General features: G+C 40.4%; 1 protein-coding gene and 1 long non-coding RNA gene across 3 annotated transcripts in view; one reads left to right on the top strand and one right to left on the bottom strand.

Annotated features, from left to right (window-relative positions):
- SSX2IP (SSX family member 2 interacting protein) overlaps nucleotides 1–13,933 on the top strand; it is a 120,084-nt gene that overhangs the window by 64,307 nt on the left and 41,844 nt on the right. Inside the window, exon 1 of one of the 2 annotated variants that reach the window (XM_072834286.1) lies at nucleotides 13,428–13,478. The exons of the other annotated variant lie outside the window; for it this stretch is intronic. The gene's annotated coding sequence lies outside the window, so the exon portion shown is untranslated. Of the gene's footprint in view, nucleotides 1–13,427; nucleotides 13,479–13,933 lie in introns of those variants that run through there. 2 annotated transcript variants of the gene reach the window in all.
- Nucleotides 5,318–13,880, bottom strand: LOC140637855 (uncharacterized). The gene is made up of 3 exons (XR_012034932.1): nucleotides 13,580–13,880; nucleotides 8,578–8,661; nucleotides 5,318–5,897 (listed from the first exon to the last, which is right to left on the bottom strand). It is a non-coding gene; the product is annotated as an uncharacterized lncRNA (long non-coding RNA).

Raw genomic sequence — 13,933 nt, 5'->3', positions numbered from 1 at the left:
ATCTCATGGAGAAATCTTGTCTACGTTAAAATAGAATGTGGCCAAATGTACTGTACGGAGAATGCAGGCAAATATTTTTTCAGGACAATATAATGGAAGCAATAAAGGGCCAAGATTGGTGAGAGTATATTTATATTTTTAAAGATTTTATTTATTTATTAGAGAGAGAGTTGGGGAGGAGCAAAGGGAGAGAGAATCTTAAGCAAACTCCATGCCCATGGGGGAGCCTGACATGGGGCTCCATCCCACAACCCTGAGATCATGACCTGAGCTGAAATGAAGAGTTGGATGCTTAATTCTCACTCAGCACCAGGCACCCTGAGGGTATATTTAAAGAAGTAATCATAAGGTAAGGCCATGGACTCCCCACTAGGTAAGGAGGGAATGAGAGTCTGAGGAATGGAGATAAACAGAGTGCAAGAACAGTAGGGTCAAATGAACAAAGTGGCATAGTGGAGTAGAAGAATTGCTTGTGCTGAGGTATAAGAAGGCATGTGCTGGAAATACAGAAGTAATATGCTTGAAACTGAGATAACTGAGGGGTACAGTTGTAAATGGCAGGGTCTAAGGATAACGGTGGGTTGGTGGCTGAAGTGGTGTGATAGAAGAAATGATCATTGCAAATAAAGAGGTTGAAGAATGGAGAACTCATGAGATTGGATGGACCACTCCTGCCAGAGAATGGAAAAGAGAAAGACAATAAACCTGGTATTGAAATCTCCAAAAACTGTGTGAAGATGACCTGGAGGATAGAAGAGGGCCACAGCAAGGGGGTCTGGAGGGAGGTACACTCTGATGGCATTAGCTGCAAAGCAGCTGATAGGGGGGAACAAGGAAGGGACCATAGTTTGGAAGTGGCAGGAAGAAGCAAGAAGGGTATGTGTACCACCTTCTGGCCTGGTGGTACGTGATGTGTGGGAGGAAATGGCAGCCACGTATGAAGGCTGCAGGGAATTCAGTGTCCTCAGAGAAAAGCCAGAGTTCCCTGAGAGCCAGAAGGTGAAGGGACTGGTCAGAGAAGAGTGTGGATATAGGTGACTTTTCTGGTGACAGAGCCATGTGGGGATTATGATTTGAGTGGTGAATTTGACCTGGGAAGCTTGGGTATCTCAGGGTCACCAAGTTAAACATCTAGACAAGATGGGGGTACCCTGGTGGCAGCTTAAAAGGGAGGGGATAATTAATTCTAATTATTCTCAGAACTTGACTCAGGCAACTCTTAGACGAGGAGAGAGCAAGAATTAAATTAGTTGGAATCTAATGGATCCAGTAGTGCTGTCCATGCTTCTTTCTTAACAGACTGAGTTGGCCCCATTCTGATCCCCACTGCTTCTGTCCTGACTTAGGTCCTCATTACTCCTTTCCCAGGGTATTATGGTTACCCCCTAACGGGTCTGTCTCTGATCTTGCCTCTCTCTAATCCATTCTCCACATCTCTGCCAGAGTGTTCTTTCTAAGTCATTCATTTAATCAGGTACCTACTCTGCTCTCAATCCACTGATGGCCACTCTAAAAGCTTCAAGATAAGATCCAAACTTCTTAGCATGGGAACGCCCCTCAAGGAGCTGACCCTTGTTCTGTCCTGCATCCTAATGGCCCCACATCTCCCACAGGCACATGCTGTTCTCTTTGTCTGCAATGCTCAGGGCCTCTTTTTCACTTGATTATCCTATATTCATTCTTTTAAAATAGAGTTCATGTGCCCCCCTCAGTGCCCGTCGGGGTGCATGATGGGATGAGCACTGAGTGTTATTCTGTATGTTGGCAAATTGAACACCAATTAAAAAATAAAGTTATTATTAAAAAAAATAAAATAGAGTTCAAATCTTTGAAAGAGGGTACAAGAAAAAGGCAATCCAGTTTGTTCTGAGAAGGAAACTGGGCAGCCAGATAGGGTAGGGATGGGAGGTAGAAGGGAATCTTTCATAGCATACCCCTTTGGTTTTTTTTTTTTGTTTGTTTGTTTTTGTTTTTGTTTTTTTTTACTATATTAATACATTGCTCACCTTTAAAAGTAATGAAATTTTTTAAAAATTTAAAGCATCAACAGACCACAAAATGATACATGTGTTTTCTCCTATGTGAAGTGTTCCCCACCTGGACACTTTGCTCCATTGAGCTATCATTGTGCTTTTCACATTCCTGCAGCACAGTGTTTATCATTCTATATCATAATCATCTCAAACAATTAAGCAGTCTTAATGCTATCATAGCCTAGAAGCTCCTGGAAGAAAGGGACTTGGTCTTAATTCACTTTTGAATCTCTGGCATCTTGCACAGCTCTGGTACGTAACAGGTGCTTAGGTAAAGGTTTGTTAAATTAATGAATGAATAGAATTTCCTTGTAGAAGGGAAATAAAAGATATGGAAATAATCCTGATTATTTTACAAATGATCAAACTAGGCCAAGATATGTTATATATTAAGGATTGGTAGCAGAGTAAAATAAGAATCCAAGGTCTCTGGAGAGTTAGAGAATAGATTATATTATATATATATATATATAGAATTAAATTAATTATAGAATTAAATTAATTCTATATATAGAATTAAATTATGTATTCTAGAGCTAGAGAATAAATGATTCACTAGAATAAATTATAAGACTTTAAGATAATGAACACAGTGAATTATATCTACTTATTTGACCCGAGGCCCTGTATTTTCAGGAAATTTCTGATTTTCAGTAAACTTCTGGTTTAACCTCCAACACTTTTATCTATCAGGTCATGGGTCCTAAATTTGACTTCAGAAATCATATAACCTAAGTAGCTCGTAAGTTTGGTTTTAGAAATCGTACAACCTGGGGCACCTGAGTGGCTCAATCATTTGAGTGTCTGATTCTTGGTTTGGGCTCAGGAGGTGATCTCAAGGTCATAGAAGGGAGCCCCACATCAGGCTCTGAGTTCCACTCGGAGTCTGCTTGTCTGTCTTCCTTTGCTCCTCCCCCACTCATGCTCTCCCTCTCAAATATACATAAAAAAAAATTCTTAAAAAAAAGAAATCATACTACCTAAGTAGCTCATAGGCCAGGCCTATATTGACAGACCTCCCAGGAAAATCTTATAATACATTTCTTTATCTTAAACATGGTCTTAAAAGCTGTGTTTTATGTTATGTTTTCTTCAAACACATAGTATGGTAGGCATAGCTGTATACAGTGTCTGTAGAGATGAAACAATAGCATAGAGAAAAGTGCCTGTGTCAACTCAAAGTGGTATTTTCAGTTCTCATTTGTTAGCATTTATTTGCTGACTGTCCAGGGGATAAGAGCAGTGATCAAAGGCATTTTATTTTACATAGCAGTCCTGTTTTTATGTGTAAAATGGTAGTGATTACCTGGACCAGAGTTTAAGTGCCCTAGGGAGGAGATCTTTTGGGACCTCATGATCAGTGATCTTCAAACTTTGGGCTCACCTACCTCCCTGGAAGATTTTTGAAAAACTTGTATCCTTCTCACATTTTTATGTTGCCACCTGTAGTTTTTCATCATTTGCAAAGGGTGTGATTTCCAATGTATTGCAATTCGTGATGTTTTAAAATAAAGTTGTTAGGTCTTTTTACATATATCCCAAAGAATTTAAATCCCACAGGAATTTGTTACCCAACCTTATTCATTTAAATATATATGAGCTGGTCCTTCTTTAAAACAGTCTGAAAATTTACATTTTTCCTTCTTCTTGAACTTGTACTTTCAGTCTATTTTCCCCCACAGAATGGTATCATGCTTAAAATTTTTTATTGATCATTACATCATTCTGCCTAGTGGGTATTTTAATTACGTATTTACATCATTTTACCCCCTGTGACTCTAGTTTCTAGGTGTTAAAAATGTCTCTGGATGGTGTTATCACTAAAATCATTAGTAGTACACAATTGATCAAATGGTGGCTCTATTACAAATTGATAATTACCTTGAAACATAAAACATAAGGCTTTATTGGACATGCATGTGTTAATGAAATGGAAGGAGCTTTTTCCTTTCCAGGGGATTTGAGGATGAATGTTATTTATATTCTGAGTGTATTACTGAGTTCTGCTCCAATTCTATTCATGCATTTGACGCTGTTTGTATAGATAGAAATGCTGAGGTACTTTGTTCACAGAAATATTGGGAGGAATTTGCTGTAGTGGTATTACTCAGTTCTTTGAATTCTCCATTATGCGCCAAAAGTCATGTGATGATCTGTCATTTGAATTATTTTTGATACTCTATCCGGCTGCAGTTCGGTTTGCCACTCATCATAGACATCTCTTTCTCAACATGAACACGAGCTTCTAATTTTCCCTTTGTTGTACACCTGGGGTCAGTATACCATAGGAAGGAGCAGGATCTGTGAGAATGACTTTCTTTTGTTAAGTGGTGAAATGGCAATTGCAGGAAGCGGGTGAAAAGAGACCACCAGCCTGTTCTCAGGCATTTTAGGAAAGTATAGACATTGAGGACGTGGAATTGAGTCCCTTCAAACTGTCCATACTCTGTACCACTTGGAGAGTCTTCATGTACATGGCAGAGAGGGTGGTTATCCCAGTGTAAAAATTATTCTTCACTAATCAGCAGGCATTTGAACAAAAATGATTGAACAGCAACAGAGAGTAAGACGATCCTAACAGGTTGGTGATGACATGGGTGGTTAGGGGAATAGCCCTGTGAACCCCAGCTCTGAAATGTACTTGCTGTGTGATCTTGGGCAAATCATTTAACCTCTTCCTGCTTAATTCTTTCTGGAAATAAAGGCAATAATGATACCTGCCTCAGAGGGTTGTTGTGAGGATTAAATCAATTCATAGGCAAGGCACTTAGAACAATCCTTGACAAGTAGTAATCACTCAGTAAATCATTGGCCTTAATACTGGGAAATGATAAAATATGACATGAGAATGAGGGTGATAACTCCTGAGTAAGTTAAAATTTGATATATACTTTGCTATTACCGAAGTGAACCAGTTTAATTGGTAAATTAGTGAAAAGTAAAGTTTCCACAGCAAATAGGTGGCTGAAGGAATATTCTTGCTTAGGGTTTTGCACTCCTAACAAGCAGGCCATGCTGCCTTTCCAAACGCAAGTGTCACAAAAATAAATGAAAAAGAAAGTGTATGAGATATAAAGTTATTTTTCAAAGGTCAAAGAGCAGCTTTATGTTAGGCAAAATTTATAATATGCATATTTGCAGCATGGAATAAAAAGTGTTTGGTATGTTCTCTTCTCATCTTCCATAACCACAGAAAAGCTCCATTATTTCCCTCCAGGACACCACCCCTCCCCCCTACACGTATACATATTACTAAATATATCATCCAACTTTTGGTGCTTAGAGGTTTGGGGGTTTTGCCCTGCTACTGTTAACTGGGGCCTCAGGCAGATCATGTTCATCGGTTTTATCTTTGCTAAGTAAAAATTTAGAGGGCTTTTTCAATATTATTTTATTTCTTTGGTATTTCTAATTGTCCCTTGTCCCCACCCCATTCTAAATTTGGGTCTTATGTTTGATAGCATATACCATAAGTTGAAAAACACAACAAAGAGCTTGAAACCCCTCATTTGAATAACATCGACTTCAGGAACAGCTGCTAAGATAAAATAAATCCAAGAGAGCTCAGCAACCAAAATGCGATTGCTTTTCTTTTTAAAGGGACAGGCCAATTCACGTATGATTTTCAGTCTTAAGCTGTTACTTTAAATCCGTACCATATTTTAATTGATATCAGAGTTTTTCACATCTGAAATTTGATGTGGGCATTTTACCCAACATATAGAGGATTCTATTCCACTATATTTCAACTTGAGCAATTATTGGATGACATCACTGATAGAGATTTATAAAGCAGGAAATAAAATCCATCAGGAACCAAGCCTCCAGATTTCTTCTTTGAGAATGCAGGAAAAGAAACTTTGCCTAGCAAAATACAAATAATAAAATCAAAAGGATCTTTAAAAGTTAGGTAAAATTGAAATGCTAGTTGCGGAATAAAAACATAGGAGTATTTTGTTGATTGCAACACTCAGCCTTCTGTATTATGATTCATATTAGAGAAGACTCTTAATTAAAATACTTATACAGGGATCCCTGGGTGGCGCAGCGGTTTGGCGCCTGCCTTTGCCCAGGGCGCGATCCTGGAGACCCCGGGATCGAATCCCATATCGGGCTCCCGGTGCATGGAGCCTGCTTCTCCCTCTGCCTGTGTCTCTGCCTCTCTCTCTTTCTCTCTGTGTGACTATCATAAATAAATAAAAATTTAAAAAAAATAAAAAATAAAATAAAATAAAATACTTATACAAAAGTCTGGGTTTTATTTGGTATTTTTAAAAAAGATTTTATTTATTTGAGAGAGATAGAAAGTGAGCGAGAAGAGAGAGAGAGCATGCGGACGCGCGCACACACAGTTGGAGGAGGAACAGAGAGGAGAGGGAGACACAGATCCCCACTGAGCTGGAAGCCCGACATGGGGCTTAGTCTCAGGACCCTGGGATGCTTAACTAACTGAGCCATTCAGACACCCCAAGTCTGGGTTTTAAATGATAATAGGTAAAAGTCTAAGGATATCCAACATATTAAAATATGATCTCATAAGATGGATCATATTAAAGAGATTATTTGTTCTATAAAGATGTTGTTTGCCATCCAAAAAAATTTATCATAATTTTCTCTGAAATATCTGGTTTCACTAGAACCTTTAGAATATGATTTGGTTGTTTTTAAACACTTTTTTAAAAAAATTATTTATTTATTCATGAAAGACACACAGAGAGAGAAAAGCAGGCTCCATCCAGGGATCCCAACGCGGGACTCAATCCCAGGTTTCCAAGATCAGACCCTGGACTGAAGGCAGGCGCTCAACCGCTGAGTCACCCAGGCTGCCTAGAATATGATTTGATTTCTAAGTTATTTACATAATGATTTTTCCAGAAAAATTTCTATAACATAAAGCAAGTAAATTTCAGAATAGCAAATCATTTTGTGAAAAGTTGTACTTATCAATATGCTTTTAATTTTTCTGGACCAGTTAAATTAGTAAAGAGACATTTAGAAAAATTTTGATATCCTAAATATATATTTATAATTCAAATTACAGAAACCATTCCACATTTTCCCCATTTCTTTAATTATCCCATTCAATCAGTCCTTTGTAAATAACTCCTATACTTCATTTCTCACTGACTTTTTGGCTCATGTGACTGCTTCCACTTGTGTGACTTGAGCATATTTGTACCAATAAAATGAAATACAATACCCTCAGGTCACTTTATTTGAGTACTGTCAGATAGGATGCTTTTGGCTGCAAGTAACTAACTAGTAGTTACTTAAACCACAAAACATTTATTGTTTACTAAACTGAATGTCCATAGGAAGGAAGCTTCAGGTCGGTTGGTTTGGGAGCTCAGCAATGTCAACATGGACCCAGGTGGGTGGGCTAGTATTTCAGCCCAAGACCTTCTCATATACGCTCCCTCTTTCCTACAATACTTAGACTGTCATTGTTCTGTCTTCCTGGGAGACTGAGTTCCTCTTGTGAACAGGGACCTTCTATCCCTCGATGCTTGGCACATGGTAATCATTCAATAAATATTCATTGAACCATTGAGTAAAATTTCAAATAAGTTGGAGGGAGACTAGGACCATGTGAAATAAAAGGGTGTGTTGGTGCAGAATTAAATCAGTTAGAACTGTTCAAGTGAATGCTGGATTTTTGTGCTCTGTGGTTTTTAAATAGGTTTCACTATCACTAAAAAGCATTTGGGGTCATTTATAGTTCCCCTCATTTCCTTGGAGGGTCTTTTGTTGACTGATCAGTGCTCTGGGTTTAAATTTGCAAGTTTAGAAAAGTAGAATGAGCCAAATTGCTCTGAGTAAGGTTTAGAAGTCACTGTAGTCAGTGAGGTTAGTTTTGTGCATGTGCTCATATATGTACTAGAGGGGATGGGGTGGGGGCAGTGAGCAAAAACAAGGTGGCTAAAGGAGAGACCCAATGGGAGATGTGTATGCTTGGTAACTTTTAATTTTTGTATTTTGTTATTATTTTATTAATTTCAATAGTTACCATATGGTGAATATTAGTTTCAGGTGTACAATATAGTGATTCAACAGTTCTATACATTACTCTGTGCTCATCATGATAAGTGTGCTCTTAATCCCCTTCACCTATTTCATCCAGCCCCCATCCTCCCTCCCCTCTGGTAACCATCAGTGTGTTCTCTATAGTTAAGAGTCTGATTTTTGATTTGTCTCTTTTTTTCCATTGTTTTGTTTCTTAAATTCCACATAGGAGTAAAATCATATGGCTTTGTCTTTCTCTGACTGACTTATTTCACTTTCTCTGACTTATTTCACTTTCTTTCTGACTTTCTCTGACTGACTTATTTCACCTAGAATTATACTCTCTAGATTCATCCACGTTGTTGCAAATGGCAACAAGAGGATGCCAATGGCTGTATCAATTATGAAGCCTTTGCCAAACACATCATGTCTGGGTGAAGCTGACTCCTCCAGGGTGCCTGGCCCTTGGCCTCAGCCTTTCTGTGGCGAGTGAAGCAAGAAGCCCAGAGTAATGGAGCTGGAGCTAAGGTCCTAGACTCACCATTGCATGCAGCCCTGAGGGCATCCTAGGTCCATAGCCCTCCCTGTAAATAAACAGTCCTGGCAAGGTCCTGGGCCAAATTCTCTGGAAAAAAAAAAATTACAGAATTATAATCTTGTCTTTCTTTCTCTGACTTGTCTTTCTCTGACTTATTTCACTTAGAATTATACTCTCTAGATTCATCCATGTTGTTGCAAATGGCAAGATTTTTTTTATGGCTAAGTAATATTCATACACACACAGACACATATATATATACCACATCTTTATTGATTGGTGAGTTTTTAAAAAGTGAAGTGTTATATGCAGTATGATAAGACCCCATAAGTTCCCAGTAAAAATATAAAAATCATTATATTTAGTATGACTGGATACTGAAGAAGATGAGTTTGTATAACAACTTGTGTTAGCATGGTCTGTGTGTTTTACATTAGAATCTAGGACAGTCCCTCTTCATGCTCAAAATGATTGCCTATTGTGTGTGCGCTCGTGTGTGTTACATGTGGGTTTGCTGCATTTACTAAAGGAAGTATGCTTCTCTCCCAGACATATAGGTTTTGAGAACTACTCTGGTTGATACCTTACCACCTATATATATGATAGTATCTTATAATAGTTTGAGTGATTTATGCCTAATTGAGTTTTGCATGGCATATTTTAAAATTAACAAATTGATTTCAGAACAAATGGGGAGTTGGAAACCAAAGTGTTAGAGCTTAATAAAATTCATCTGGCATTCTTGCTCAAAAAAGAACCCTTTAAAAAAAACACTAGAGCAGAACACTTAGCAGACCAGACAAAAATCTAAAGCACCAAGAATGGAATACCTGGAAGATGATCCGGCTGTTCTGTGTGTTTGTCTGCTGTCTGCTGTTCTGTGTGTTTGTGTGTCTGCTGTCTGCTGTTCTGTGTGTTTGTGTGTGGCAAGGTGGGGTGGAGCAGGCAATGTGGAGAGATAGTTTTCTTTTCTGGAAATTTTCACCTCAGTGAAGATGAAAGGAAAAGGGAATTGCTGTGGTCTGTTTTCCTGCAAACTCAGCCAGCACTTTGTAAGTGGCACAGGACTGTCATTCCAAGCTGGACTACTACTGGCCAAAACCCAAAGGGATTGGCCAGAAATGAATCATCTTCAGAAATGCAGCATGATGCAGAGATTGTCAGATAGCTAGGGAAGCCATTTCTAGCCATACAAAATGCCACCTTTTAAAAGTCAGATCAAAAATTGATCTTGTAGGGGCACCTGGGTGGCTCAGGGGTTGAGTGTCTGCCTTTGGCTTAGGGCATGACTGCGGGTCCGGGGTCCAGGGATCGAGTCCCGCATTGGGCTCCCCACAGGGAGCCTACTTCTCCCTCTGCCTATGTCTCTACCTCTGTTTGTGTGTGTGTGTGTGTCATGAATAAGTAAATAAGATCTTTGAAAAAATTTGATCTTGTAAATAAAATGAGGCCATGGATAAGAGAGTTACTAATACAATATCCAGTAAAACTTTGTTTATCCATCCTGCCCCCCTGCCCCAAGGTAGTCCTGGCCAGAACACAGAGTTAATAAAAGTGTTGCCATGAAGGAGAAGTGACTTAACCCATCATCTGTTACAGCATACAGGCTCTGACAAGAAATATTCTCCTCTAGGTCCAGAAATTGTTGCTGTTACTGAAATAATCCAGATGGTATGAATCACAATGGAAAGCCTTTATAAATTGGTCCATTACTATTCAGATTTGAATATACACATTCGTAGAAGCTGTGTGACCTAAATGTTTGCTGTGGTATTTGAAACACTGGTTTCTAAGGCTCACATATGAGTAAATAGGGAGTGGATTATTAACTTAATACCTGTACTAAAATCAGTCTCTGTATTTCAGTGAAATGAAAATATTTTAAAATTACAGTGTCATACTTGTAAAAATTCAGGTATAACAGAAGCTAATAAAATGTGAAGCAGATGTTCCTTCCCTACTATCTACCTCCCTCCCAATCTCACTATTAATAGTTTGGTTAGCAACCCTGCAGTGCCCACATGCAGGGGCTGGGGCTGCAGTGGCTAGTGCAACCAAGGTCACGGTCTTCATGGGGCTTGCATTCTTGTGGGAGGAGACAGACCATAAGCAAGGAAACAAGGAAACAAATAGAACCAGGCCTGGGAAGCTTACTTTATATATGGAAGTGAGGTCTGAATGATGAAAAAGAATCAGAGTTTAAACCCTTGTGGGAAGAACCTTCAAGGCAGACTGAATGACAGGTTCAAAGGGGCCAGAGGACCAAGAAGGAAATGGCTGTGGCTCTGGCACCTTGTGTGCCAAAGTGAGATTTCCAGAAGGGGCTGGGGGCCAGATCATGTGTGTATGATTGGGTAGGAAGTTTAATTTCATGCTAAGTAAAATGAGAGGCCACGAAAGGTTCTCAATGCGAGAGAGGGGAGAAAGGATCTGATTTTCAGTTTTGAAAGATTCTGATGTCGTAGGGCAAGAAGTCTGCAGACAGTTTGGAAGAGATTCATTCACACATACACACAAACGTATAGTTTCAAATATATATATATATATATATATATATATATATATACACACACACACACACACACACACACTTTTTATGCAACTTGTTATTGATGTACGTTTTTAGAATTCTTCCTCTATGTTCAGAGTCAGTTTACTGCCTGTCTTAGAAAATCAAACAAATCTTGTTTTTTGACCTTTCTCTATCTACCCAATGTAGTAACTTAGTCGGAAAACACAAGTTTGGCATTTTAACATGGCTCCAGAATGTGTTCATCAGATTTGGCTCTGAACAACTTTTGGGTTGTTCCAAAACTCAGATTTCTTCTTCAAGAAAGAGTTCTTCTCAACAAATCCAGTGCCTACACTGATGTGATACCTTTTGAGCAGCATCAACGGAATATGTCATATATACAGCCTGCCAAGGTGATTACTTTGAAACAAACATTCATTTGATGTTTGTTTATTCACCAAATTAAGTATTAAGCACCAATCATGAAGTACCAGGCACTGTTTTAGGCCCTCAGGATACATCAGTGCACAAGCATGTGAGCAGTCTGGAGGCCAGCAGAGCCAGGGTAGGTTAACATAGCCACCCGGGGATGTCTGGGTTCTAGGTTGCTTCTCCTTAATTTTTCTTGCTTTTCTCTCACTATTGTGGGATGTACCACAACAGCTCCAAACACATCTTGCTCACTGGAGAATGGCCAAGATAAGAGGTAAGGAAAAGACTTCCTACGGGTTCTCAGGGATAAAACCCTTCCCCCAAAGTCCCATGCCCTTCCACTTCACTGTGTACTCACTAGAATTAGGTCACATGTTCAGCTCCTAAAATAGTGGCCAAAAAAGGGGGACAAAGTATCAAGACAGGTTTAGACTAGTGGTTCTCAAAGTGTAATCTTAGGAACCCTGGGACAGGGGTGGTGGGGGGAGGGGAGATTGCCAACACCCTTTCAGGGAGTGTGCAGTCAAATCAATTTTAATTATAATGGTAAAATGTTATTTGCCCTTTTAACTGCCATTCTCTTATGAGTGTATAGTGGAGACCACCTAAAATAGTACAACAGATTGAATTCAGCAGATATAAAAATCAAATGGCCTTCCATTAGGTCAGACATTAAAGAAATCTACCAAATTTTAAAATCATGCCACTGCTTACTATATTGGGGGGAAATAGTTATTTTCCATAAGAATGTGCCAAGTATATTAAGATGTCATTTTTATTTTTTAAATAAACATTTTAAATTTGTGTCTTAATTTCTAGTATGATAAATATCAATAGATATAGCCCATATTAACAAAAGCTCTTTGAGGAAAGAGTTCCCTGAAACCAAAAAATTGAGAACTACTCTTTTATTCAGAAAGATCTGCTTCATCCTTGGGTGTGGGGAAGGGTCTGAACTTTCCAGAGCTCACCTCAGCCTTACCCAAACCTTCTTAGAACCCAGCCCTGTGTGTGGTTAGGTCACAGTAGGGTGTGCCAGAAGCTACTCATTGAATTGATTGATCTCAATTCTTCTACCCATTGAAGAGTGAGCACTCCATTTTTGATTGTGAGGGGAAGTGGTCAAAATGAAGCCTTGTTATGTCAAGAAAAAACTGTGACATGAAGTTGTTTGATGGGAAGGGGTATGGAATTTTGAGGGGGTGGAGAGTTGAAATTTCAAAACCCCTCCTGGCAGCACGAGTAACTCCTTTCCGCCCCCATCAGTAGCCTAAGTTAGGGAGTTAGGTAAACATTGGTACTAATGGGTTTCTTCCTCCCCACTAGCCCTGCGCTATTAGCGTCTTTAGGACGATGGGCCCCAACTGGCTCCTAGGCTGTCATTTACCTATCCTTATCAGCATCTAGCTGGCCTCCTGGTGGCTTAGGCCAAAAGCAGAGGGGAGGATTTCATTGGACTCTGAAGTTGTCCCCATGGCGTGCTCATTTTCTCGCCCCGATCTTTCATCCAGGATTGGGAGTCTGTGCGTGTAAACCCGGGCCGGGGGAGGTGGGAGCACTACTTCCTCCCTTGTTCTTTCTTCATTGTTAATATCTTGTTTTTGCCTCATACTATTTAGGTTTCAAAGTGCTCTCGGGAGCCTCCTTAAAATACCAAACCTATTTCTCCGGAGTAAACTCATTGGCTTCAGTAAAAACAAAATCCATCAAAGCACATCTCTGTGTGTATAACTCAGCTCCTATGCCTGCGATTTCACCATCTGATCCCTTTCCTTTCTCTGGCCCCTTTGCCTCCCTGGAGAATTTTAGGCTGACGCGGAATAGAGGAGGGGCGGATCTGACCCCGGCTACGGGTGCAGCATTCTCTCTGCACATATTTCGCTGAGTGGGCGTGGGACATTTCTGCATAAGCTTGCGGCTGACCAGTACCATGTTAGTATCCTCGCTGCCTCCTGCCCAGGTCCGTTTCTTTGCCCTACTTTTTACACGTAACTTTCCGCGGGTTGAGTTGTTTGCATTCACGATTCCCGACGCTTGAACCACCCTTCCCCTGGGCCTGACCTAATTCTGGGTGCCTATGTTCGGTGTATTTCTCCACTTTTGCCAGCGCACGTGGGTCTGCTGGGAGCTTCACTTTTGCTTCCGTCGTGGGTGCTGGGGTTCACTGGGGCCCGGAACGCGCGCCCGAAAGCCACCACGACCCGCCTCCCCCACGGAGCCCGGGGGCCCCAGCTCTGCGGGCGTGAGGAGGGGGCGGGGCGCAGGGCCCTGCCGGGTGAATCCCAGGGCGTAACAGGTGCCGCAGCCGCAGCTGCGCCCGCATCCCGCTCCGGCCCCGGGGATAAGGATTTCTTTTTCTCTAGGTTTTTTTGGAGCGCGGGTGGGGTGGGGGGGTGGGGGGAGACTCCGGGGGCC

This window comes from Canis lupus, chromosome 8 (assembly GCF_048164855.1).
Source record: "Canis lupus baileyi chromosome 8, mCanLup2.hap1, whole genome shotgun sequence".
NCBI lineage: Eukaryota > Metazoa > Chordata > Mammalia > Carnivora > Canidae > Canis > Canis lupus.
The sequence above is the reverse complement of the archived record's forward strand: the minus strand, read 5'-3'. Positions and strand labels throughout refer to the sequence as shown.